General features: G+C 42.6%; 1 protein-coding gene and 1 long non-coding RNA gene across 4 annotated transcripts in view; one reads left to right on the top strand and one right to left on the bottom strand.

Moving 5' to 3' along the window:
* Positions 1–25,106, top strand: part of LOC126863608 (nuclear hormone receptor E75-like) — a 218,703-nt gene that overhangs the window by 154,774 nt on the left and 38,823 nt on the right. The gene's annotated exons all lie outside the window — the stretch shown is intronic.
* The window catches only part of LOC126863685 (uncharacterized), a 238,782-nt gene continuing 227,866 nt past the window's right edge, over positions 14,191–25,106 (bottom strand). The window contains exon 5 of the long non-coding RNA XR_007688945.1: positions 14,191–14,768. This is a non-coding gene — a long non-coding RNA (uncharacterized LOC126863685). The remainder of the gene's footprint in view (positions 14,769–25,106) is intronic.

Below are 25,106 nucleotides of genomic sequence, written 5' to 3'. Positions count from 1 at the left end.
AATCAGCGCACGGTCGGGGGCCGCGGAAGAAACCGGCCTGATGCTGCTCGGCCATTTAAATTTGCGCGCCGCGAGCGTCGGGATCCCAAAAATAGGTCGGACGGTGAGGCAGCTCGCGCGGCTGACTTCCTCGTTCATTGTCGCGAATTCGGTTCGCCTAACTGTAGATCCGTCGGTGCACTAGCCGATGCACATGCCACGACCGCGTGCAAAGAAGCGAAGGATAGAGAAAGAAGGAGGAAGAGAGGTCGTTGCATCGTTAGAGGCGAACGCAACGCCGCTGGAAGCGCCGCGGGACCGCTGTGATACGAATTCCTTTTATTCCTTTTCGTAATATCAGCCGTGTACTCTTGCGCTTTGCCATCGGTCACTTTCTTGCAATCTTGTGTTTCTTTTTCTTTTTTTCTAGCATCGTTTGGTCGCGTTTTTCCTTTTGGAAGAAGAATTGCGACAGAAATGGGTTTATTAGTTTTTGTTTTAGATAAAGCTATTTAAAGGTATTTAAACATTTATTGTAAAATTATTTTGTACAGACGTTATGAGACATTTTGAAATTTCATTATCGCTGTGACGAAGCATGGTTGCCATGGGCAAGTTTGAAACAGATTCCAAAATACATATATAAAAATCCTAGATTTGTCGTCTCTTAAAACGAAAATGTTATCTTTGCATCTCTGATAAAACAGCGAACACGTTAAAAATTCACGATGCAACGATAAATATTTGCAACGAGTTTTCGATTAAAACGTGACAAACGCGACGAAGCTCGCGAGGTTAGCGGCTGATGCACCTCTAAAGAATGAAACCACCACGATCTAAACCAGGAACGAAATATTTCACCGGCAGGATTCCGTTAGCTCGGAACACCCATGCACGGTTAGGTCCTTCAAGAAAAATCGATCTGGACGAACGAGGATCGGCGCGTTTCTCATGAGAGAGCGAGAGAGCCGTGGCAGTCAAACTGTCAAACCATCCTCCAAGCTCCCCACGTGGCCGTGAAGAAACTAGCTGGATAATCGCGTCCGAAGAGAAGTCAACCGCGGCCAAACTCTCCTCTGCTCGTTCTCTCGGTTGGTTCTTTAAATTCAGAGAGATAGTTGCTGAAGAGAGAGTCTACGTCTCTCGTAGCGTAGATTTACTGCCTGGCCATTCCCGTTCCGACGAAAGGATGCGTCCCTTCCGGGCACTTAGTCCAAGGGAACAGGCTGATGGAGTCGCGCCGCGTGCGTCCCGGTTGCGGTAACGAGCCACGGCGAGAGCCAATAGCCCGTAGTTGAAGTCCACCACCGTTGGTCCCCGCGATATGCACGCGTTGGCGTGGTCCCGCATTAGCATCGATATAGCGAGGGTCAGGTCGGGTTCAGTGAACCCGATGCATCGCGCTCTCGGTGCGCCGGTGCATCGCGAAGGAACGAGCGAAGAATGAAAAGTGGCTCCGCCACGGGCGTTAGAACGCCTCGATCACGCCGTTTCCGATCATGGGATATGGAGAACGTTGCCGGCCTTCGTTTTGCTCGCCTTTTGCTGCCTGGATATTATCGAAGCAAGAAAATCTCTTCGCGACGAGTTACGTCGTCGATGCGCTGACAGATAGACGGAGAGAGTTATCGCTATTTTGTCTCCTCTTTGAGAGAGAGAGAGAGAGAGAGAGAGAGAGTGCGTTTGGTATCGAAGAAACAGGTGTCCTCAGTAATATTCTCTTCTTGCGGCATTTTTCTAAATAAAATATGTAACCAATCAACGCAATCGTACTTGGATTCACCGCATATGTCGACGGATATGTACGTATATAGGTGTAATAAAGAGCTGAAAAGATGATGAGGCAAAGGAACGCGACTCTGCTAATATTCTACGAATATTGCTAGTGTATTGACTTCGGTTGCCTTTGATGAGAGATAGGAACGAGAGCTGAATACGGATGAATGGCAGTAAATTTTCAGCTGAGGGCGTTTCGAGATGTTTGGCTTTGATAGATGAAATACGAGACTGGAGAGCGTTATTGTTAACTTGAAATGCTTTTAGTGGCGAATATGCTTGATGAAGATCGTTGAACAAGCGTCGAAGTTTGAGACACAAGGTGTTTGAAGATATTGGGAAAGCTTCGACTTCGATAGATATTACGCTGTTGTTGACCGAGGTCATGTAGAATAGATGAAAAAGGTCAGGGGTATGAAACGTTGCATCGTCTACTTTTTATCGATATCTCGAATGACGAAACAACATCGTGTTCGTTTTCGTTCTCTCGTGAAACCTTTAAAATTCAATAAGTGACCCGAAGATGGCCCGAGGCGGAAAGTGGATTGATCCGCAGGTTGCGCCGGTTATCGAATAACCAAATTCGTGCTTGCCTACTTTCGTCGTTACGTAACGAGATGGTTGTTTCGTTCGACTGGAAACCACAGTGCCCGAGGGATCCGCTTCGAGCGAACCTCACGGACCGTTAAACCTAAGAAAAAGAATGTCTAATCGTAAGAACTCTGTGGCAAAGTTACGAACCGCTGTTTCAATAATTACGACATCGATTACATCATCGAATTAAAATCCAATACGTTGGACGCAACGAAAGTTTGATTCGATCGAGAACGAAGCATCCATGACTCTATTTCGGTTTGACATTTCGCGAGAAATAAACGTGATCTCGAACGAGGAAACACGATTCTCTCTCGTCATGCAACGACGATTGACTTTTCCAGATATATACACATTCGTTATATACTTTCACCGACGATGTTATTCTGTATTGTCTCGCGACACTCTCACTTGGCTGGTCGCTGACTGGAGATATGCAACGATAACAGTGGAAATCATCGTATCTGCTGAAACCCGCGCGTCTGACGAAATCTCAGCGAGCACTGTTTCGACCTAGATCCATTCCCATCCACTGGGAACAAAGCGCTGGAATTAATTATGGCGATACTCTTAACCGTTTCGAGGAACATCCTTTATCTCGTTCGTAAGTTGGAAATTATAAATAACGATAATGTCTAACATACATAACGAATCTTAACATCGAGCCGAAGCCAAACCTAATCCAATCTTCGTGACCAAATAACAAAAGGATTATCTGGTTTCCTGATACTTATAATCAAACACGATGCCAAAATTTCAATTGAAATGAAATCTCTCCGCATCTAGAAAATTACAAAACCCTTCACCTACTAAAACTGCGAAACTTTTTCGCCTCGCCCCAGTGGCCCACATATTACCCCGATTACCTGGAACCCCAAAAACGTCGAAGCAATTTTCAACGGTGTAGCGGCGGCCGTCTCGAGCTCTACGATTAATTAGTGGACGAGCAGCCGCGATTCTAATTGGCGACGCGGAATGGGGAGCAACGAGTGAAATTTCGCGCAATTACATAAGCTCAGCCGGCCGGTGCATAGCTGGTGCGCCGCTGCACCGACCCACCCCTCTTCGCTCTTTATCTTCCGTGGATGTAGAGCAATATGGTTAGAGGTGAGTGACCGGCGTCCAGTTGCGTTCACTAACCTCCCTTCTCCATCCAGTACAACGAAGAGGGTATCTGCTGTTGGCGTGTGGCCCCACTCTGGCGAAGCACGCGAGCACACCATCGTATTTCCCCGTCAGCTCGAGTTTTGCTCTTCCACACCATACTACATGCCTCGTCGTTCGTCGTCATTCGTCGTAGTTGAACCGGCTCCATACGCCTTCTTCTTCGTCTTTGTCCTCTTCTCCTTCTTCTTCTTCTTCTTCTTTCTCTCCTCCTTTCACGCTCGTTGTAGAACTCGAGGCACGCGAACAGAACCTGCCATTGGGGACCACACGATCCACACTGGACTCGATTGCACTATCGGTACTCGTATGAATTTAGAACGGCGGATCTGGAGCGCTAGAGACTCCATAGCCACATCCCCGTGACCATCTTCTCTATATCGCTTCTGGCGCCTTCGCCTGTTGATGCTGATCAGGCGTTCGGCTCCTGCGCCGAGATCTTTTTCGTCTGCGATTCGTTTATAGTAAGATCGCAGAAACAAAGCTATTTAAATTCTTTTATGCTTATCAAGAGCTACTTCGATATCGTAATTTTCTCTGGTGGACCGATGCTGTTATATTTCTGTCTCGTATAATTACGAAGATTTTGTAGTTTCCACGGTGTTAGCTTTTATTTATCGAATTTTTATCGAAGTCGATCTCAGATTTCTTTCGTCGTTACATATTATTTATAAATCGTTCTCTGGACCCTCTCGTTCAACTATTTTCTAACTAACATCAAAGAATTGACAGGTCAGAAGTTGTAGATTAAAGATTATATCGTTTTTCGATTTCCAAATAAATCATGTACAAGGACCCTCGGTTTTCTCGCGAGCAAATCAAACTTCGATAACAACGAGTTCCGAAGTGTCGTTGCTCTATTCTTTCGATTTTCCAGAAGAACGAAAGTAGTCGCTGGTAGAACCACTTTCGTGCGGCGACTCGAGAGATCGAAGAGCGCAACGAGCTGGTTCGATCTTATCGAGGCCGGGTTCGTTGCTATCCGTGTTCGGTGGCCCGTGCGATTGGCCCAATTGGGGTCTAGCGTTTCACAGTTAGACCTAATGGGACGAACAATTACTCTCACGGAAGAATGTCGATGGGGAAGCTCGTTCAAACGTTTCCGTTTCTACCCGTCCTGTGTCGCGGTGGACGAGCTCGATCGGTCTTCAACCGTTCCTCTCCGAGACCCCGTGCACATTTATTGCTTCACTTTTACTCGTACCGAAACTTACTTTCGGCAGTGGCCATTCACTCGGCCCGCTGCACCGTCGTGCCTCCATTATTTACGTTCCATCAATGATGTTGGTCGATGATGAATGATTTTCAAAGGTTTTACATTTTTCTTTTTTTTTTACAGGAAGCCAGTGTTTTCAGCATATTTACAGTACTAACAAACTGAATTTTTGACTCGTGTTCTTCAAGGACACTGGTTTTCGAGTTGTAATAGGAAAACTGAAAAGTCTTAATGAGAAGCAAAGATAGCTCGTGACGTTCTGATATTTCGTGTTACTAAGTTGACGAAGAAAATTCTTGTTATATAATCGAGTGATACTTCCGAGTTATGTCCTTACGTTCATAGAATATCACGAAAGTTACTTGGAGCCGTGTCGACGAGAAGTCGACACAAAAATCCCCGATTCAAACCAACAAACCAAACAACATTTCTCTTCGATAATTTCTTACTTATACAAACACCCTTACTGCATTCTGTTGGGAAAACCACTTACCATTTCCAATTCTCATCTCATCACGCGTACACCAACTAAATATACACACCGAAACTAACAAACACTCCACTAAACTCCCCACTCCGGAACTGAAAACCTTCTAATCACACGGTTCACCCGAACACCCTAGCATGCCATTTACACGGCTGCAGCCCACTCCTACGCCTGATCTATCTGCCACAAATACAATTCCCTGGAGACTCTGTGTGCCAGCTGCTGTCTAATTAACAGGCTCAAAGAGCCTGGTATCTCCACATCAAAGTAGATATAGATCGTCGTAGTCAGTCTACATATATAGTTCAACGATCTACGATACGATTGACGATCCTAAGGGAACGTATCGATCGGATGTGGAATCGATGTTTCTGGCATGGAATTAAGGAACTTGTACAGTAAAATAGAGTCGCTTGATTCGTCCTAAGTTTCAACATCTTTACCGATCGATCTTAAACTTTTAAACACAGAATGATCAAACGCGTATTATATGTTATGAGATACCATTAGTGTTACTTTTCTATTTATATCACGAATTATTCAAGTAACTACTATTATAATTAGCGTTACTATTCGCCACACACAAATGATATTTTTCGAAATATATCGCTCTAAACTTAATCTTTAATGCTCGACGAATCGCAAGATTTCGCAATGTACAGTGATGGACGCTTTAAAATTCATACCTTTATATACGAGTGTATACTAATTTCGTATTAGGCATTTCTATCACGCTGATAACGTCGTCTATTGCGTTTATTTATTACTTTTGCCCATTGCAATTCTGTAAAATTATAGCGTTTCTCCTCTCCGATATTGAAACTTTTTTTCTTTTATTAAGCAACCGACGATCGCCTAAAAATTGTTCGTCATCGAATTCGCCGCGCCACTAAAACCTCAACTACTCGCAGTTTGACCGAAATACCTTTCCGAGTGAAATAACCCTATCTTACCCTATGGCCAGGATTCGTCGATTCTGGCCAGGTTTTCGCTCGTTCGGCACAATGAGGCTCGTTTAATGCACAAGAGGGAACAACGTGGCATCGCGAACGTGTGCAGGCGTGTACCCCTTCCCCTGTTCTTCCCTCTAACTACCTGTGGACTCGTCGTTTGCCTCTCTGGTCGTATGTGTGTTGCTCGCGTGCACGGTCGCGTGCGTGCACGTAGAGGCAAGGTAGGCGAGCGAACGAGCGTGTGTGCGTACATGCTGGCCGAGGGTCGTGCCGATGACCGATCAAAGAGAAGTTCGCGTTGTGAATACGTGATACGTAACCGTCCAAGGCACACGGCCACTGACCGACGCTGTACCGACTCAACCCGTGCATTGTCCTCGCAGCACGCCGATACCGAACTGACGCCTTATAGTTAGGCCTCTTTGGCAGCGTTATAAACGGGTTCATAGACGTTAGAACAGGAATAGAAGGATTTAGGGATTAATAAGCGGTGATTTAGTGTAATTAGATCAGAGATTTAGGGTTCGCGGATTTTAGACTGGTTTCTGGGATTTCGACTTTTGCGACAGTTCGAGCTCGTAGATGCGTGATGACAGAGACGGCGTTTTGGATTTTTAAACGAATTTTGGCAGAGATGGTATATTGAGATTTTAGGTGGATTTTAGGTGGAAGATAGTCGATGGGAAGGACTTGTGGATTAATTGAGGATGTAATTAGGGAAGGTTTGAAGTTGGTGGATTTTATATGTTTCACAGTTTTACATAGACTTGGGTGAGATTGACTTTTGGAATTTTAAGTGAGTTTTCGGACCGATTGGATCTGGAGATTCTAAATAGTCGTTGCAAGAGAGATTGGCTTTCAGAGTTTCCAGCGAATTTGCCGAGAAATTGGATATCGAGATTTTACGTGCAAGGCACTCGATAGAACGATTTACGGATTAATCGCGTTGAGTCGCTTCGTTTCTTCGGTTTTTGTGTTCCGTTGAAATAAAATCAAAGTACAAAGCGAACATCGAAGGAGCATTACGTTTGTTCGTAAATCGAATGTATCTTCAAGTAGTATATTTTCGAAAGTCGTTGTAGGAAGTTCTAACTGGTTTCGCGTTATCAAGTTACGTATTCAAAGGCAACATACTAGCTTCGCTAATCTACGATACAAAAATCCTGACATTGAGAGACAAAGCGATAAAAGTAAAGGTGAAAATCGACGTGGGAACAATGCGGAGTACGTGCGCACGCAGAAGAAAGGCTAGGAAACGCTGGATGGTTTGTTATCGAGATATCCCCGCTAGTTTCACGGGTTCACTGCACCCCGCAATGGGCAAGATAACTGAATCTGCATCCCACTTTTCAAACGGCGCACCACGATACTCGAGTAACCGCATTTGGATGGTTGCATCCCGATGCGAACTTCCATGCCATGCCGTCCCGATGCTATTTTACTGCTCGACCAGTCTTGCCGGTCAACGAGAAATATGAACTGTATCGGCTGTTGTATAGTTCAGTGAACCGGGGGACGCGAACATTACCTTCGCGGCGTGGCTGGTTGCTGGGCTTTGCTTTGCTATTGCTGCCGTTGCTGTAAATCGCGATTCGCAGCTACGCTGGCCACGATTTACGACCTAGCGTTAACCCGACGTCCAATATAATAATCGAATAAACGACCACGGTTGCACGGGTTGCGAACCTAACCGTAAGCTCGCGTCTCGTAGTCGTGAACACGGAAAAACTCGTCCATGAGTCCGTGTACACGTCTCGATCAAAAATCCTATGATAGTCAAGTTTTAACGACGCTTGTGTTAACAAAAGCATCAAAAATCAAGCACGTAATAAAAATATCCAAAAGTGGTGGTATTATACATATGGGAAAGAAAGTATACTCGCGCGTGTTGCTGATATTCGTACGCAGTGACTTTTGAAACGCGTGTAAAATTACAAACTGATAGTTTATAAAAAAAATAAAAAACAGACCAATGGAAAATCAAATACCGAAGTTCTATCAGTTAAGAGAATAGCGTTATCGATAGGAATATTTTATTTTCGAGTGAAGAAAATAAAATACCCGATTCTATAAAAAAGAAAAAAAAACAGGACTGAAAAAATTACAAAAATCGCGAAGTTAGAAAAATTGTCCGTATCAAATTGCAAATTACCACTCTAAATGCTTAGATCTCTAAATCCTTAAGTCCTCTCTGCGATCGAAACCTACATATAGATTTCCAAAATTTCAATCAAAATCCGATCGAAAACGCCAAAGGGCGAAAGTGAAAACTCGCGGCGGAGCGAGTTCAACGACCTTCGAAAATTTGCGATCCATTCTCATCGCAGTAGGTACATACCAAGGCGCGACATTAGAATTTCATAGTAGTATCGCGTACATATTTAGCACGGAACTGCGATCGAAACGGACAGGCTAAAGGCGAGACGAGTCGATGCACTTGTCCGCTTTTGTTAAACGGCGATTCGATTGCGCGTATCAAAGGGGGCAGCGTGGAAACGAGCGGACTTAGCACGAGGATGACGTGTCCCTCTCGCTCGCGCACAAGCGCATAGTAAGCTGCAACACGCGCTCACCACCTACTCGTTACAGCATCGGGGACACTGACACGCCGCGCCGTGCAACTTTGCTGGACAGAACGTTCTCGTTCGACGTGATTTATACAGGCCGCGCGCGGTATCAATGCCATAAACGGGCACGAAGCTGATCGTTTGTTAAAAAAGTAACTTTGCAATTGGAAAACGAAGCTTTTCTTTTCATGCGAAGTGCTATCGTCTCGCTCGTTTTCGAATAATCGATCGAGTGTATATTTGTATAATAGTGGAACCGCTGTGTACATTACTGTATATTTGTTCAGATAATATGTAACTAATAAATTGATTTCGTGAACGTCGCTTTGCTCGGGCAACGATAAATAATAGCGATACCCGATAAAATGAATTTATTCGATAAAGCAGATAAACGAAACGAAACGTACGATAGAATTTCGTGGATACGATTAATTCGCTGGAATTAATATGGATTTTTACTTCGATGTTTTCGTTATTTCTGTCTGTGTAATTATTAATCAACGTGGTCAGTGAACTAACTACATTATTTTGTGATTATATTAACAATTTCAGTATGTATGAATATATATATATATATATATATATATATATATATATATATATATATATATATATAATACGTAAGAAGCATCATTTTTAAAGCATAGTGAAAGAAACTTTAAGAGAGGCGTTTAGCATTTTATCGATCATGAGAATCTTATGTCAAGATCAATTTAATAGCTGAAATTCGACTGTGTGAAAAAATTCTTTGAGTCGCGAAGGAAGAAATAAGAACAGAGAAAGAAATGTTATCGCCTTGAAGTAGGCGATTTTAAACGAAATTAGTAGCCGCGCGTGGCTAATAAAAGTCTCGCAGTAGAATAAGACAGTCATGGTCGACCGGCTCCTTTCTTTTGCGAGGCGAGGCCGACTTCCGCGGAGACGATCTTCCTTCTTAACAAGATAAACGTGTCCAAGAATCAATAGGTAAAAATCGTTAAGGCCAAATAAAATGGAAGGGTTCACGGTCGTTGACAGTTGACCGTTTAATTTTCAACGCGACGCACGATTGGTCATTGAATCGTTAACCCGTACGGTCCGTTCTCGATTAAAGTAAATTATTCGACAACTCTTTCGCTTGTTCGACCTATAGATCCCACTGCGAAGGTTCTCGATTTCGATGCTTGCTTTTTGTTTGTTCGATTGTTGGATGGAAATAAATAAAAAACAAGAAAACATGTATAGCAGCATGGAAACGCTTAATTTTGAATTTTTAAAGAAATTCGAAGGAAAATACGAGAATCTCATTGGAGCTTTTTCATCTTTTCTTTCTTAATGGTTCGGATGTTTTTCACATTTTTTAATCAAAGAGTCTGTCCAATATTCCCAAATTTTTTAATTAAAGCGCCTGTTCAATGTTTTCGAATTTCTTGTAAAATAGTATGGACAATAATGCAATGAAGAATATTCCACGGTTGATTCAAGATAACTTGAGCATAGCACTTGGTGCTAAAGTTTTCCAAGTAACCAAACTGTCTAACCCAAACTAGTACCATAAACTTCCTTTGGTTCTTCGATGTGACATACTTAGATTAATTACTACCAAACCAATTATCAAGATTATTCGAGCAAGGTATGCATCGACGTGTAATATCTTTGACACCGTTCTTCTACAATTCTCCAACTCTAAATCTATCACAGAATTCACCCAACTCTTTTACCTACTATATTTAGATTAATTAATATCAAGTCGATTATTAATATTATTCAGTCAAGTTGCGGTTAAACGATAAGTTAAACATGTAAGATCCACTACATTAGATATCGTAGAATTTTCTAATCTCGAATCAGTATCATAAACTACGTTGAGCATGTCGATGCGACGTATCTAGACCAATTATTATCAAATGTCAGTACGTAACTTCCAGCTTTTTAATTTTATTCAAAAAGTACAAACTTTCATAAATATCTGCAATCCGATTAACATTATGGTTCGAAAAATTGCGCTCTACCAAATAACTAAATCTGCAGGCGAACTCTTCTACGCTATATTCTACCATGGAATGTTTTAACATAAAAATCCTCGTCAAATATGAATTTTCACAAACATCCGCGGTCTAATTACCAACGTGATCCGAACAAATTGCACTCAACCAAATAACCAAATCTTCAGGCAAACCCTTCCGCTCTGTATTTTACCACGAAACGTTTCAATATGCGTAAGAGCCCTTGTCAAATACGAATTTTTCTACAAATTCGTACATCAAATATGATAAAAAATCAAAGATAGCAGGAACAAACTGTACTCGACCAAATAGCCAAATCTTCGATCGGACCCTTTTACGTTATACCCTACCGCGAAACGTTCTGACGCAAAAAGCCCTCGTCAAACGTCTTGAAACCTGGCCTGACATCGTTTCACGGAAAATTCTCGAATTTCCACAATGCGCGGTGTCCCGGGCTTATGAAGCGGCGAGTACAAAGTGCAACAGTGTGTACCGTTACGAAAGGCAAGAGCGTGCAAGCTCGATCCTCAACTGGGAACACTGTTCCACGTATACCAACAGGCTTCCAAATTGCCTCCTAACTGCCCCCCTTCTCATAATAAATTTCGTCCGCCTTCTTCGTTTCCCCGGAACCGATTTCCCTGGCCAGCTTTCGATGAAAAAGCGAGTCTCGTCCGGTTTGCTCGGCCGGCTTCTCGAAGATTCTTGATTTCGGGGCATCGACAACGAGGAGGCGATGAACTCGGTCACCGGGCAACAAACTGCAGACCCCACCAACGCGACCATCGCCTTTCGTCCTTCTCTGTTCGTCGTTCGTTACCCCGGCACACGGTTTCCTTCTCTGCCGTTCTCTCCCCGTGGCATCTCTCCTCTCTCTGTCCTGGAAGAGGAGAAGGTCCGTGCACACGCGAGCCACGCCACCGTTTCGTAATACACCTTCATGATGCTTTTCAAGGTGACCGTGAACTTCTGAGCACGTTTCCACCGCGCTGAACGGGGGGACAATCGAGCGGCATCGCGAGCCAGAGGACGTTCGGCATCCACCAAGAATTCGCCAAGGGCTCGTTGCTTGCACCATACTTTTTCGTCTTCGTGGATTTTCTAAATTCTTATGCGTATTTCTGTTCTTCGAATGCCTTTTGAAAATCTATCGGATTTTCAGCTCGCTTCTCTTCTTTTGCACGTTGTTCGAACGCTTTTGCAAAATATATTGGATTTTTTGATCGGATATAGCTTCAACGGAAGTTGGCTTTTGATCGCGGCTTCTTCGCAAATTGGCTTCTGTTTCTACAGATTCTTTGCATAGTCGTTGCAAATGTATTGGATTTTCAGAGGATTTTTCTTTCGCGGAGATTCGCCGGACGATTTTGAAAGATATATTGGATTTTTTGACCGGATTTAGTTTCAATGCGAGTTGGCTTTTCACTCTTCGCAGATTCTCTTCCGTCTGCGCAGATTCCCTCGATGCTTGTTCACAGTATCTTCAATCGCGATTGCATTTTTCTTTCGCGCAGATTCTTCGAACCCTTGTTGCGAATACATTGGTCTCTTATTGGATTTAGTTTCCAGATAACGGACAGATTTTTCTTGGATATTAGCGGAAATTGGATTTCGCTTCCTTCAAATGATATTCAAGGAGAGAAATTAAATAGACGAATGATATTATCGTAGAGATTCGATTTTTATTTTTAATATTAATGAAAATTTATTAACGAATTTCGATTAGCACACGCATTTCTGATATCAGAAATCGAACAGTTATCCTGGAAGATGCGACTGGTGTCTATTTGCGCCTGCTGTCGCTAGAGTTCGACATCGGTGACCCAACGACACGATTCGGCCAGCGGCATTAGGTAATTCGGTGACGAAACGTGACTTCTCGCTGGAACATTGCCCCCACCTTCGTTGGCCGGTCTCTTCCTCTTACTTAAGCTCACGAACCTTCCTCGTCACGTGTCGGATCGCGTACGTGAACGCCCGTGTGGAATAGCGGTTCCTCTTGCGTTCTGTAACAACTACTCGAAGCTTCTTCGTCGTTACGACGTTCTATCGTTGTATTATTCCACGTAAACTTAATCCGGAATGCTCGCAAAAGACTGTCAAAGATTGTTAAAAATTACGATACCCGGTAATTTAAATCGGTTGATAAAAAAAAAAAAAAAATTGGTGAAAATTGGCAAGAACGATATTGATTTTGTTAGGCAGATTTTAGGTCGCGATCGAAAGTTCAGGATGATCGATACGTGCGTTGTCTTGCTTTTCCTGGCAACCGTTATCAGCATACAGGCCGTTAATATTACGTTCCACGTCGTGAGCTGGAAGGCTGGTGAACGTGGCGGGAAACAGGGTTAAGAGTGTGTCCGCGGCGAAGTTTTCGTTTTGCGCGAACGTCGTTCGTTGTCTGACGTTTGAACGACGTTCGTGATTATTTAACGTTCCAGGTGAAGGGGTTGGAAACTGGTTTCTAGAATAATCGAAGCTGTTTTTCAATGACTCGCGAAAATAAATATTTTCAGCGATGCTAGGATTGCAAGAGAATGTTGGGAGAATGCTGCGAAGTCGCTCAAGAGGAGGAAGAATAGTATGTTTAAAGCGAATTACAAGCAATCAAGCGAAGAACCTCGGACTTTCAATTCCAACTTATTTTTCCATTATCAGTCTTTTCCGATCCTAACGAAACGTTCTTTCTACTAAAAGCAAAAAAGATTCGCGCCTCGTAGGATTAAACTGACATCGCGACAATCCTCGCCAGCTTCGACCAACCAACCCAGAAATCTCGTACTTCGAATCCCAATCCTAACCTAACCCAACATTCTCACCTTCGCATCCCAGAAACATCTCTCGGCCATATCCACGAAGCTCCCCTTTAAATCCTTCTCGATCCCACTAAATTCAAGCAAAACTTCAACCTGCTTTGAACCTGCTTGGATTACCTTATCTCTCGCGGAAGGAAGAAGAACAGCGAGTATTGTACAAAGAAGCCAGTTGCCCCCTTAGAAACACAAGTAAATTCTCGCGAGTTAGTGATCGAGGCAGTTACCCACGATCCGATGCGTCTATCCCGGCAATTCTCTATCGTTTTTTATTTTGTAGCACGTTTAAACCGATTACTAAAATTCTACGTACACCAAAAAATGTGTTATATCGATCGAAGACATTCACACCGGGCCGTATATTTCTATTTCCATTTGACGATCCGAGGGAAAAGAGGTCAGTGCCTTTGACTAAATTAGACACTGCGCGTTAACCCTTTGAGATTCGCGGTATTTTCCAGCTTTCGTTCCAGTGGGTCCTCGTTAATTTCGTCGGACACTCTTGTCGAGTCGGTATTTTATAGTATTCCGATGTTTCAATATCTTGGCAGCGAACTAACATAATAACACATATAGATGGATATCAAAAAGCGAGTGGAAGTAGGTAGGTTCGATACGAAAACTGATACGATTTTTCTTTACACAAAAGTGTAAATATTAATTAGTCGATAAATAATATATCCTAAGGATGTATAAAGATAAGGTTATGCATACATATACACATTATATATTATATACGAAATGCCTGGTTACACAGTCGGAGGACCTTGAAAAGGACCAGGAGTTGTCGCAGCGTTGCATTTGAAAATCACAGATCTGTTCTTTTCAAAGTTGTACGTCACGTAGTGTCGAAGAAGAGAGGAGGATCATCGTCGTCGGTATCGTCGTCGTCGTCGGCTACGAGAAGGCCTGAAAAAGTCCGTAGCCTGCACCGTTGACGTGGCTGGTGGTGGTGTGGCTGCTGCTGCTGGCGGCGCTGCATAGCACGTTGACGTTGTTGCTAGTGTGGGTTACCTGGTTAGTGACCGGCCAACCGAGTTCACTGGCATCGGCCCTCTTCCAGGTTGGCTAATCTCGCGACGAACGGAGAACGCCCGCTCCCTCCTGGCACCGCGACGCCCGCGCCGCCGCGCTTCTTCCTGCTTGGTCGTTTTGCTCGTTGAAAAGCAACAGAGATTCCCTTGGTGGCTGTCCGCGGGCCCGCTCGTCGCTCGCACAAGCGCTCCAAGCTCGACTGGAACAGTTAAGGACACGTTTATTAATAGATTAACGAGCATGAGAACAGGGAATCGCTCGCTACTGGTCTTGCGCCGCGTTCCCTTCTCGCTGCTCTTCGAGGCCGCCGCGATGAGAACTTCTCGCGGGTACACCCCCCTTCGGAACTAATTGGCTTCCTTCGAGAACCGATTTTCACGCGAGATGCCACGAGATTCTTACGCTCTTTCATTTTTTCCCCCTTTCCTTCAGTGTTTGGTCTTTTCCTCTTCTTCTCTTCCCCCTTTTCTTCTGTTTGAAATTTTGATCTGGCTTAAAGGACTCGCAACGTTTGGTACATAGATACGAGTGGTGTTGTTGGCTGAACTGCTAGGAATTGCATATATTTACTTGTACGAAGTATTGGTATTACTACTACTACTAGTACTACTGCTGCTGGTAATCGTGATTTATTTAATTAGTAATTTTTAATCTATGTTAGATCGAAGTATGAGGTTGATCTGTGCGTTAGATGGGAAAGGTTCCTTTTGGGAGCCTTTGTTCGTTTCCTTTCTCTCTTTTTTTTTTTTTTTTTTTTTTTGGTTTGATTAGAGATTTCGAGATATTTCATAGATAGGAGAGAAGTTTGTGATCTGATAAAAATGCGGTCGATATGCTTAATACGAGAAGATTCCTCGGTTCTTGTAGCTCTTCTTCTCTTCTCTTTTTTGACAGATTTTTAGTCCCATTGAAGAGTGAGAGATATTTAGTAAATGGAAATAAGATGGACGATTTGGTTTGGTTCTTCTCTCTCATCCGTTTTGTTCGAGTGGAATAAGAGCCTGGTCTGTATTCAAATGGACTTTGACGAACGCACGATATTGTTTTTGATCTTGTTGGCCTCTTTCCGCACGGAGATACGTAATCCTCTTATCGGCGATCGAGTGAATCAAGCAAATGTTATCATCCTTTTGATATTGCTTCGCGATCTTTCTAACTGTTTGACGATCCATTACAAACGTATGACTTTACATTCCCATTCGAAACACAATTTTTTCATCCTCTGACTACCACGACTCGCGTCATTCACATTACAATTAATATATACACCATATCCGAAAGAAATCAAAATACAAAGTATATAAATAGGTAGACAAAAAAAATATAGAATAAAAAAAAGAAAAACAATCGTTTATACTTTCCAAACGCATTGAAATCAAAAAATAAGCCATTAGAAGATCAAAAAATGTTTATGGAAAATGATCAACTAATCGTACGAACTACTCTGCTATTTCTAATGTTATCAGGTAATAGATCTTCAACAAACATCTATGTACCTAACTTGTCAGAATGAAATCTCATCTCCTATCATCTGTCATCGATAAAAACGATCTTCCTGTTTACCAAAGTCCTGTTCACTAAAATTTATCGATTATGCTTTTTCGAAGTAATCGTATTCCGTTCCGAAGTAATCGAAAGGCCATCGAACCCTCGTGGAGTCATCGGATTAGCGGGGCACGTTGGAAAACACGAACGATGATTCAGAATTCAGGCCCGTAACGAGCCTGACTAATCTAGCTTGTCCGATTGGCCGAGTGACGCACGGGACGATACGCTGGCAGGTCGTTTACGCGCACGCACGTGCGTGCCACGAGTAGGTGTGCAAGCGTTCTCCCCCTCGAGATTTATCGAATAGAAAACAAGTGGATTCCCGGGATCGCGGTTCAGTAACCTGCTCAACGTCGCCGATAGATCCGCTTTAACCGCCTATTTCTGTATCACCACGTTTATTTCTGCCGACGCGACGAAGATATCCACAAGGATTATTTCCATGTCGAAAACGCGCACGAATCGCCGGAGATCATTTTCCGAATCCGTCTATCGTTCGACAGTAGAAATTTCTGACTCTTTCCTCTACTTTATCTTTTCTTTGCCTTCTCTAAATAGGGAAACGAGCGTTTCTTCATTTGGACAGTTTAAAATGATACTCGAGAGGGAATCTTGCGGGATGAAACGGAAACGAACGATTGAATTAGGTTACATCGGATTTTTTCTGCTCGTTTTGCAAGCTCGCGAATTCACTGTATCTTTTCTTGGAAATAGACAATTTTCAGGAATTTCTTTTTTTAGAGAAATCGATCCGTAAGTTTGATTCCGTGAATTTTGGGAACTTGCGAATTTATCGTAACTGGTTTTTTTTTTAGAAAATATCGTGGGAGTATTTTTGTAGAAAAATTGGATTGATATTGGACTTTTGCGTGAATTTTAGGAACAGAAATTGTTTGTAAATACGATGAGAAAATATCGAGGGATCTTTTACGGTGTCCTCGAACGATCAACGATATTGTCGATATTTCAAGCTTCTCAACGCAAATGCAGTTTGTCGATAAATATTGACAATATTCTATTGACAATACGTATTGATCATTTTAGTTGAGTAGCTTGAAATATTGACAGTATATATCGATGGTCCGAGGAAACCCTTAGGGAAATCAAACTGAAAAAGGTTACATTCGCCGGGCATACGCGGTCCCAATTGATGAATCTTAATCTATTGACAGCCGATGAATAATAATTTCTGACTAAAAAAAAAAATCTAACCGCTATATCCGAGCACTGACTCTTCCACTCGCGAAATAAAATAAAATTTACATTTTAAATTGCCAAATTAATATAAACATAGTCGGAACTGGTATGCCATATTCTACTTTACGACCGATAAATCAATAACAGTTTTTAATTTGAAAGCTAAAAAATGTCCGACCATTACCGAGGATCGTCTAATTATGAAATGAAATAGTATTGAAAGGCATATGTTCCAGCATCTGAAACTCACGTTACAAGCCTCCGTATTTTTTTCTCCAAGTTCCCCTAATTAGAAAATTTTATTCCGCCAATCGTAGAAATCGTCTCGCACACGTGTCGACGAGTAACTTCCTCGAGAAGGATCACATCAATATGCGCGAGGATCGTTCACCTAGCAAAACTGGGCAGTCACTCTTGGCCGAGGCAACGAACTTTCGGGGCGATGTGGGTCAGAAAAACAAAAGCAACGCCGACTCTCGACTGAAAACGAACTGGCGAGGCTTTTTCTCGAGGAACAATTAAACGAATCAATTAACGAACGATCGAGAACATCGGAGACGTTGCGTTGGCGATTGGCCACGAATTATACGAGTCTGGAAATTACATCGAACTCTTACGTCGAACGTCTGATCGTAATAAATGGAACTGCAATTGAATTTAATTTCGAGTTTCGATTCATCCGATTCCCATATTTCGATCGATAGTTTATCGATGTATTTTCGATCACTTAACACGATAAAACATTCGTACGCGCATTATCTGCGTTATGTAGAACATTTTGAAATTTCATTAGCGTTCTAGCGATACACACGACTATACGTCAGGATCGTATGCATGAAATTTGTAACTGTTCCGAAAATGTAGCTGAAAATATATCACAGGAGAACCATTTCTAATTAATCCGCCAGCTTATGGATTTCATGAAAAAGCTTCATTTTCATTGAACGATAAATCAAGATATACGGTGGTTCGCGATATGAACAATCGCGTGATTTAAACGTTAGTCGATGGAAGTGGTGGACTTGTTTGTTGACGGGGAATAGAAACGAACTAGGAGAAGGGGCAACTGGTCAAAACAACGATTGCAAATGAGCTTGTTTTCAAAAGACGACGTGTCGATGACGCAGTAGCTTAGGTCGATGACTTTGTCATTCATACTCTTACGCAAGCGTGCGTAAGCGTAGAAACGCGAGAGTACTGTTATGTAGGCTCATTGTCAGAATTTTATAAGAGCTACTCTCCGACTATGGTACATCGACGTTACAGCGAACGTCGTTGGATTTGAATCGATTTAGGTAGCACTATAGTTCGCTAATCTTTGCCTAATCTAAACCTAAATCTAATAGATCGTTCATTGTGCAAATTTTGGATTTTAATTTGTTAGTTTCACTTACTGTTAGCTTCTACCAACTCTTACGTCAGACTTTCATACTTTATTTATTATGTTCTACATTTTGTTAGAAAATTTATTTCAAGTAATTCATAATGTATACAAATTAAGTACTTTATTGTAATATTTGCGATCCGCTCGTTAGAAGAAATTGATGAAATTATATAGCACATTGATCGTCGTCAGTCAAGTGCTTCGACGCACAGAAATTTCAAAAACTTCAAAAAAAGAAAGAAAAGGAAGAAAAGCACGGTTAACCACCAATGTCAACGTCGAAGAGAAAAATATAATACAAAATGACTAACATTCCACTGCATCGATTTTAGATTCTTTTTTTATTAACCATAATATTCACACAATAGGAATTAAATGAGTTAGAGATTCCATTTAACATGTGCGCAACAAAAATCAGGAAACAGAACAGAAGAAAAAAGGTGATTAATCGATCCTCCGGTTGATTGTTTCATTTTTCTAAACCATAATGAATCCGTGAGAGAAATTTGCTCGTTTTTCATACAATGATAGAGCATAGGTATAGGAAGCGGCGTTGTTTGGTAAGAAAAGGCGCTCTGGTGGCGGGAACGTGGTGCACTGGTAGTGCACTGGCCCAGGGTCGACGCCCGACGTCTCTACGATCGTTATGTCATTCATGCTCTTACGCACGCACGTAACCTCTCGCTACGCAAGCGTGTGAACGTGTGCATGCGTTCTAGGCGCAAGAGACGTAGGAGTACTGTTACGCACCGTGCACCGCCGCAGAATACGACGAAATTCGTACCTCGGAATTGTAGGTCGGCCACCATGTCGCCATTCCTCGAACGAATTCTTTCGCCTCTGCTGACATTCCAAAATCCGATACAAAGCTGAACTCTCGCCATTAAGAGTCTTTTTCAAGCTATCGGGAAACATCGTTGACAATGATTGTTGTCGTGCGAATTTTGCGAATAATCTCATTTAAGATGATTTTTCAATCACGTCGTAACGAGACACAAATTGGTAATTTCTAAGGAGGAGAAACGATGTTATCGATGCTCGATTGGAATTTTGTCTAAAATTTATAAAGTTTCGTAATCTATGTACCATTTGTCGATATTCCACTGATAAAGATTTCACCGAAAATTCAAACATTCTACAGGAATTCGAAAATTCCTCAAATATCCCGCTTATTAAAAATCCTCTCAGAATCCCAAAATTCTGGTCATAAAAGATTCCATTAAAACGCCAAAGCGCCATCAATGAATTATAAAACATGTCAGGAATAAATTCTTAAAGAGCTTCCAAATATACAATCTACGAGAATATCTGGAAAAGGTTACCTAGCCAAAAATCTGCCTTGAAAACCTCGATCACTTTCATCCCTATCCTCTGCAAATCTTATTATACCCTATCCCCTGAGATCCGAATCTCGATGCAGCAAAAATAGTGGAAATCAGCGGTTCTTGAACTTTCGTTTACCCTTTAAATAACTTCTTTTTCTCGGCAATCTCCAAGACTTGACTCAAAATTACACCATCAGCAACTTTTTCGAAGAGAAAAGATTCGTTAGAAATAAATAAATACACATTCAGAGATGATTAGCGATAAACGAATTAATGATTCGGATAATACGATAATAACTTGCGTATGTTGCGACCGAAGACTTCGTAACCATCCGCAGAAGGACCGCAGGCCATAGGTTAAGAACCGCTGGTCTAAATCTCTCGCAACGTAAGAGATTCTCCGGGCGACAACCAGGTGCGAAAGAGAGTAACCCCGAACGAGAAGAGGTCTCTTCCTCCTCCCAGACGTCACCCTCCCTGCGAGCGAGTTCAAGGACTCGGTTACATCGGCCACGGTGCTCGAGAAGGGTACGGAGGGGAAAAGGAGGCGAGGCGAAAAGGAGGAAGAGCAGGCCGAGGAAGAAGCGTGAGCCGAGGCAGGACGCGAGGATGTGCAAGGGTAGCCGAGAGCGTTACACCTAGGTAGGGCATTGCACCGGTGCGACGCTGCAGTCGAAGTCTTTGGCCGACGCTCGCGGTGCAACTGCAAAGAGTTGCATTCGCGTAGCCGCGTGCAGTGACCCGCCCTACCGTTAGGACGGCCCCGAGGATGCGTTCCCCTCTTCTACTTCTTCTTCTTCTTCTTCTTCTTCTTCTTCGTCGTCGTCGTCGTCGATGTTATACTCTTCTTCTTCTTCTTCTTCTTCTTCATCGTCATCGTCATCGTCATCTACCTCTGCTTCTATGCTTCTCCATCTTCTTTTTTGTCGTACTTCTTCATCTACTTTTGCTGCTTCTCCTCCATTCTCTTCTTGGTCTCTTCTTTCTCTTTTTCGCCGTGTGTCGCTCCTTTCTGTTCTGAGATATATCCGTTTCCACGCCGGCCTCTCGAACGTTCCTATGTGCACCAGGAAGCGAAACCGCGCGTAACTAGGCGATGGTATGGGCGTAAGGAACAAGCTTCTTCCGACACTTACCTTGCCAATAGTATGGGCAGGTGACTATGCACGGCGTGAAAGGGCGCATTATGTGAGCCGTTCGTTCGACAAAATGATTAGCTTCGTTCGCTGAAGCTTTCCAGGTTTAGCGTCTAAAGAACTTGATCGTCGATTTGCAATTGATTTGCAATTGACGTTTCATAATTTCTACAAATACCATCGGACTCGCTGGAAATTTTGTACATATAATCTGGATACTTGCGTTTTATGGTAGTTACAAACATTTTTTTTTTTTTTTTTTTCAAGGTAATAGGAAAACTTTCGAGAACCATCGTACATATGTACGCAGTTTCATCAATTTTCTCTACTCTTCTGGTACTCTGGTGTTATCCGATTTGGCAAATAAGCGGCTGCTATGATTGTCCTGTGGTTGCAAGCTTGATGAGAGAGTTTTTGCAGCAGAAAATTGACCGAGAGGTAGGCATCGTTAGCGGAACGCCTTACGTCATTATTATCGCTGAAACAAATTACAGTTTTGATATGTATCGTCTTCAAAAAATTGGTATTAAAAATTACTTTCCAGGAAGAGTGGTCGCGCTTCTTTATATATCATGTACTAATTATACTCGAGTATTCAATCGTTGCAACGAAAGAATTCTTCCATTTTAAATACCGAAAAAGCTTCTCAAAATACGTTATTCGAAGAAAACATCCAGTGTAACCCCAATCTAATTAAATTGTAAAAAATAATTAAAGTTGTTAGACATTCGATACAACGATTCCATTTATCGTTGTGAAATCTTACCCGAAATATCCTGAATGCAAAAAAGAAAATTCGCGTTTTACAATAACATCGTTGCAATAATCTTATAAAAATTTGATAGGGAATTTTTCACCGGTTATTTGACAAGTAACCGATGGACGATCGTGGTGGTTGGATAAATTCGTCTGCTTGTTTTTCGAAGCCGCGTTTCGCGGTTTCTTCGCGAGTTGACAACCCCGTAACGCTTTGTCTTCGTTCGCTGAATCGTCTCGCTCGCATCTCGCGGAAATGCAGGATAAACCGCACGCATGGAAATGACGCTGCTTTCGCGCATTATCGCGCATCGTGTCTGTGGTCACGTTTGATCCGGGGGCAAAAATCGCGCGCAACGCTCGCCAATGATTTCAAACAACGATAAACTCGGCCGTGTTCAGCTCGATAAGATTAGATCGGCTAAGGAGTTATTTAACAGAGGATTTCACCTATTAGTTGCTACTAAAGTACGACCGTGTCTGCTCAGCATCTAGATACTTGTTTCACCTGTTACATTTTTTACGTTGAATAATAATGTTTGTTTCGACGCGTCGTTCATTCTTCGTCGAAATATAACGATTTAAAAATTTTGCGACTGATTACGTAATCCGTCTTTCTCGCGATAACTACAAATCCGACAAATCTGCTTCTAAGTTCGGGCGACTTATACGAGCAACTTGTCTCGCCCGATTTTAGTTTCGAAGCTCCACCCTTCGTATCAATTATGTGGATCTAACGATCTTCGGAATTGCAAAGTCCTATCTTGAATTATGACGTTCCTCTTCTCAAATAAGAGCTACAACTTTATCGAGCCCTATCCTAATATATCCGAGAATATAGTTCGCTTACCATTAATTCTCACGGATAATTAAAAATTGCCTAACAACGAACCCTCGTTGCAAGTAGCGCTCTAAGCGATATATCGAATTCATTTTACCAATATCCATCGGTATCCTTTAATAATCTATATCGTGTCAGATGTCAAACTTAAACAACCCCCCGATACAGAGCATCGAACAGTGATCATCTGTAACCTAATCAAAGCCAATCCGAAACAGACACATCCGATGATTATGTATGTGAGACGACGAGTCGTGAATTTTTGCACCTTTTGACACCCTCGCAACCCTCTTTGGCTGCGTGTCGCAGGTGCCGCGGCGGAAGGCGTCACGGGACCGCGTGTGGGTGCGGGGTAGCGGAAGGGGGCGGCGGAGGGAGGTCAGTGACCGTTTTCCATGCTGGTAGGGGTCGGCGCACTCCCAAGATCGGCGCGTGTGCACGTGCGTGCATGTCGGTGCAAGACGCGCGCCGGTGCAGTCGTTACACTCCCACGTCGCTATGCAGTCCCGTAACATTCGCGGAAGCCGTGTCTCCCCTCCTCCCCCTCTTCTCACTCTCCTCTCTTTCTCGCTCTTTCTTTCTGTCTTTGTCTCTCTCTTTCTCTCTCTCTCTCTCTCTCTCTCTCTCTCTCTCTCAATGTCTCATTCCGTGCTTCTTCGCGTTCTTCTCTCCTTCTTTTGCACCAAAGTCTCGTTTCTCTTCTCCTGACTTTATTTCCAACCTTCCCTTCTCCTCGCACGGTGGTACACGCGGTTCTCTCTCCCGAAGGTTCTATACTCGTTCCCTCGTTTCGCGACAGCATAGAGAGGACCGCTTTGTTGCATGGACCGATTTTGACTTGGCAACCACACTCGTGCGCCCTGCTGCAAGATAGCAGATGGATAGTGGAATGATATAGTGGCTGGAGGTGTACAGTGGCTGGCGAATGTAGTCGAACAACCCTAGAAATTTTTTACGTACACGACGTATCGTGACTGTGTTGGTAAAACTAGATACACATCTGAGAATGTATATCGAAGTTGAAAGGTATTCATTGGCAGCGTACACTTGGCAAGGATCAAAGCATTTGAATAGTCAATTAATTATTCGCTGTATTAATAAGCCATTATACTAAGTAAGGCTAGTCTTTAGTGTTAATTGTACGTTTAAGGCTGTTATTATTGTTTATGCTGTGTATAATTTTTCGCTGAGTGTACGTTTGCGATAAATCGTTTGTTCCTTATTGTATCGTACGTTGTAAAATAGACTACTGTAAATGAATTATTACGAAAGAAGACCACCAACGTGTGCACGGCGATAGACATTATCTTGGTCGATTTAAAAATTGTCTCGAGAGAAAATTGGCTCTATTTATGGTTCATTATAAACTAATCAGACCTGCATTCCTCTCGCTAGCCTTCTTTCCAGTTACCAACTGAGTGTGATGCACTCGTGACCATATAGTGAATTATGCTACGCAGGGTGGCAACCGGCTACCATCAGCTGCCCTCCTCCTTTTCAAAGCCTCACAGCCGCGCTCGTTTCCGCGTCCTCTTCGCCCTGGTCCTCGTAGCTTGCTCAATTGCTTCTCTTTACTTTTTGCTTCCTTTTTTTCCGTTGACTTACGAAGAGGCAGGAGTTTTGAAGAGATTCTCTGGATTTAGAGGGATTTCAAGAGGCTTGTTTTTGGAGTCCTGTAGTCGAGGGTTGAGGATTGACGGGAGAACGGGTTTTATGAAGCGAGATGGTTTTTGGATATGTAGTTTAAGGAGTTACGTATCAAGGGAGATTTTTTTTTTCTTCAGAAAATTTATGTTTGCGATGTATTGATATGAATTGATATTATACAGTGCGAGCCCATTTGCGTGAAGGATACGCGAGGAGAAAATAACAGAGCGTTTGTAAAATAAATGGCACAGGGATAAAGACGGTAGTTTCGAATTTAACGCTAAGAGTGGAAGGTATACACTTCGTCATCTGGCAGAACATTACGCGTACAGAAACAATATGTTCCGCTATTGAACGCAAATTTCACGTTTCCACTGCTTCGGGAATAATAACCCTTAAATACAAAGAGCAATCTAATGCCATCCATTATCATTCCAACTACCAGCATAATTTATTATTCAATCTCCTTCTCTTTATTATCGATCACTTGTGCCGATTTCCATACCGTTCCTTTCTTCTCCCAACGATTTGTCATCCTAGGGAAATTGATATGAAACGTTGAAATCGATAAACTTCAACGATACGACAAACTCTTCATTCGCTGAATCGTGAAAACGATCGATTTGTAATTTTTTACAGAAACCTTCCAAACTCATCGCAATGCATTTTTACACTTTCGTCTTTATCCAACGATATTTTCATC

This window comes from Bombus huntii, chromosome 3, assembly GCF_024542735.1.
Source record: "Bombus huntii isolate Logan2020A chromosome 3, iyBomHunt1.1, whole genome shotgun sequence".
Lineage (NCBI taxonomy): Eukaryota > Metazoa > Arthropoda > Insecta > Hymenoptera > Apidae > Bombus > Bombus huntii.
The sequence above is the reverse complement of the archived record's forward strand: the minus strand, read 5'-3'. Positions and strand labels throughout refer to the sequence as shown.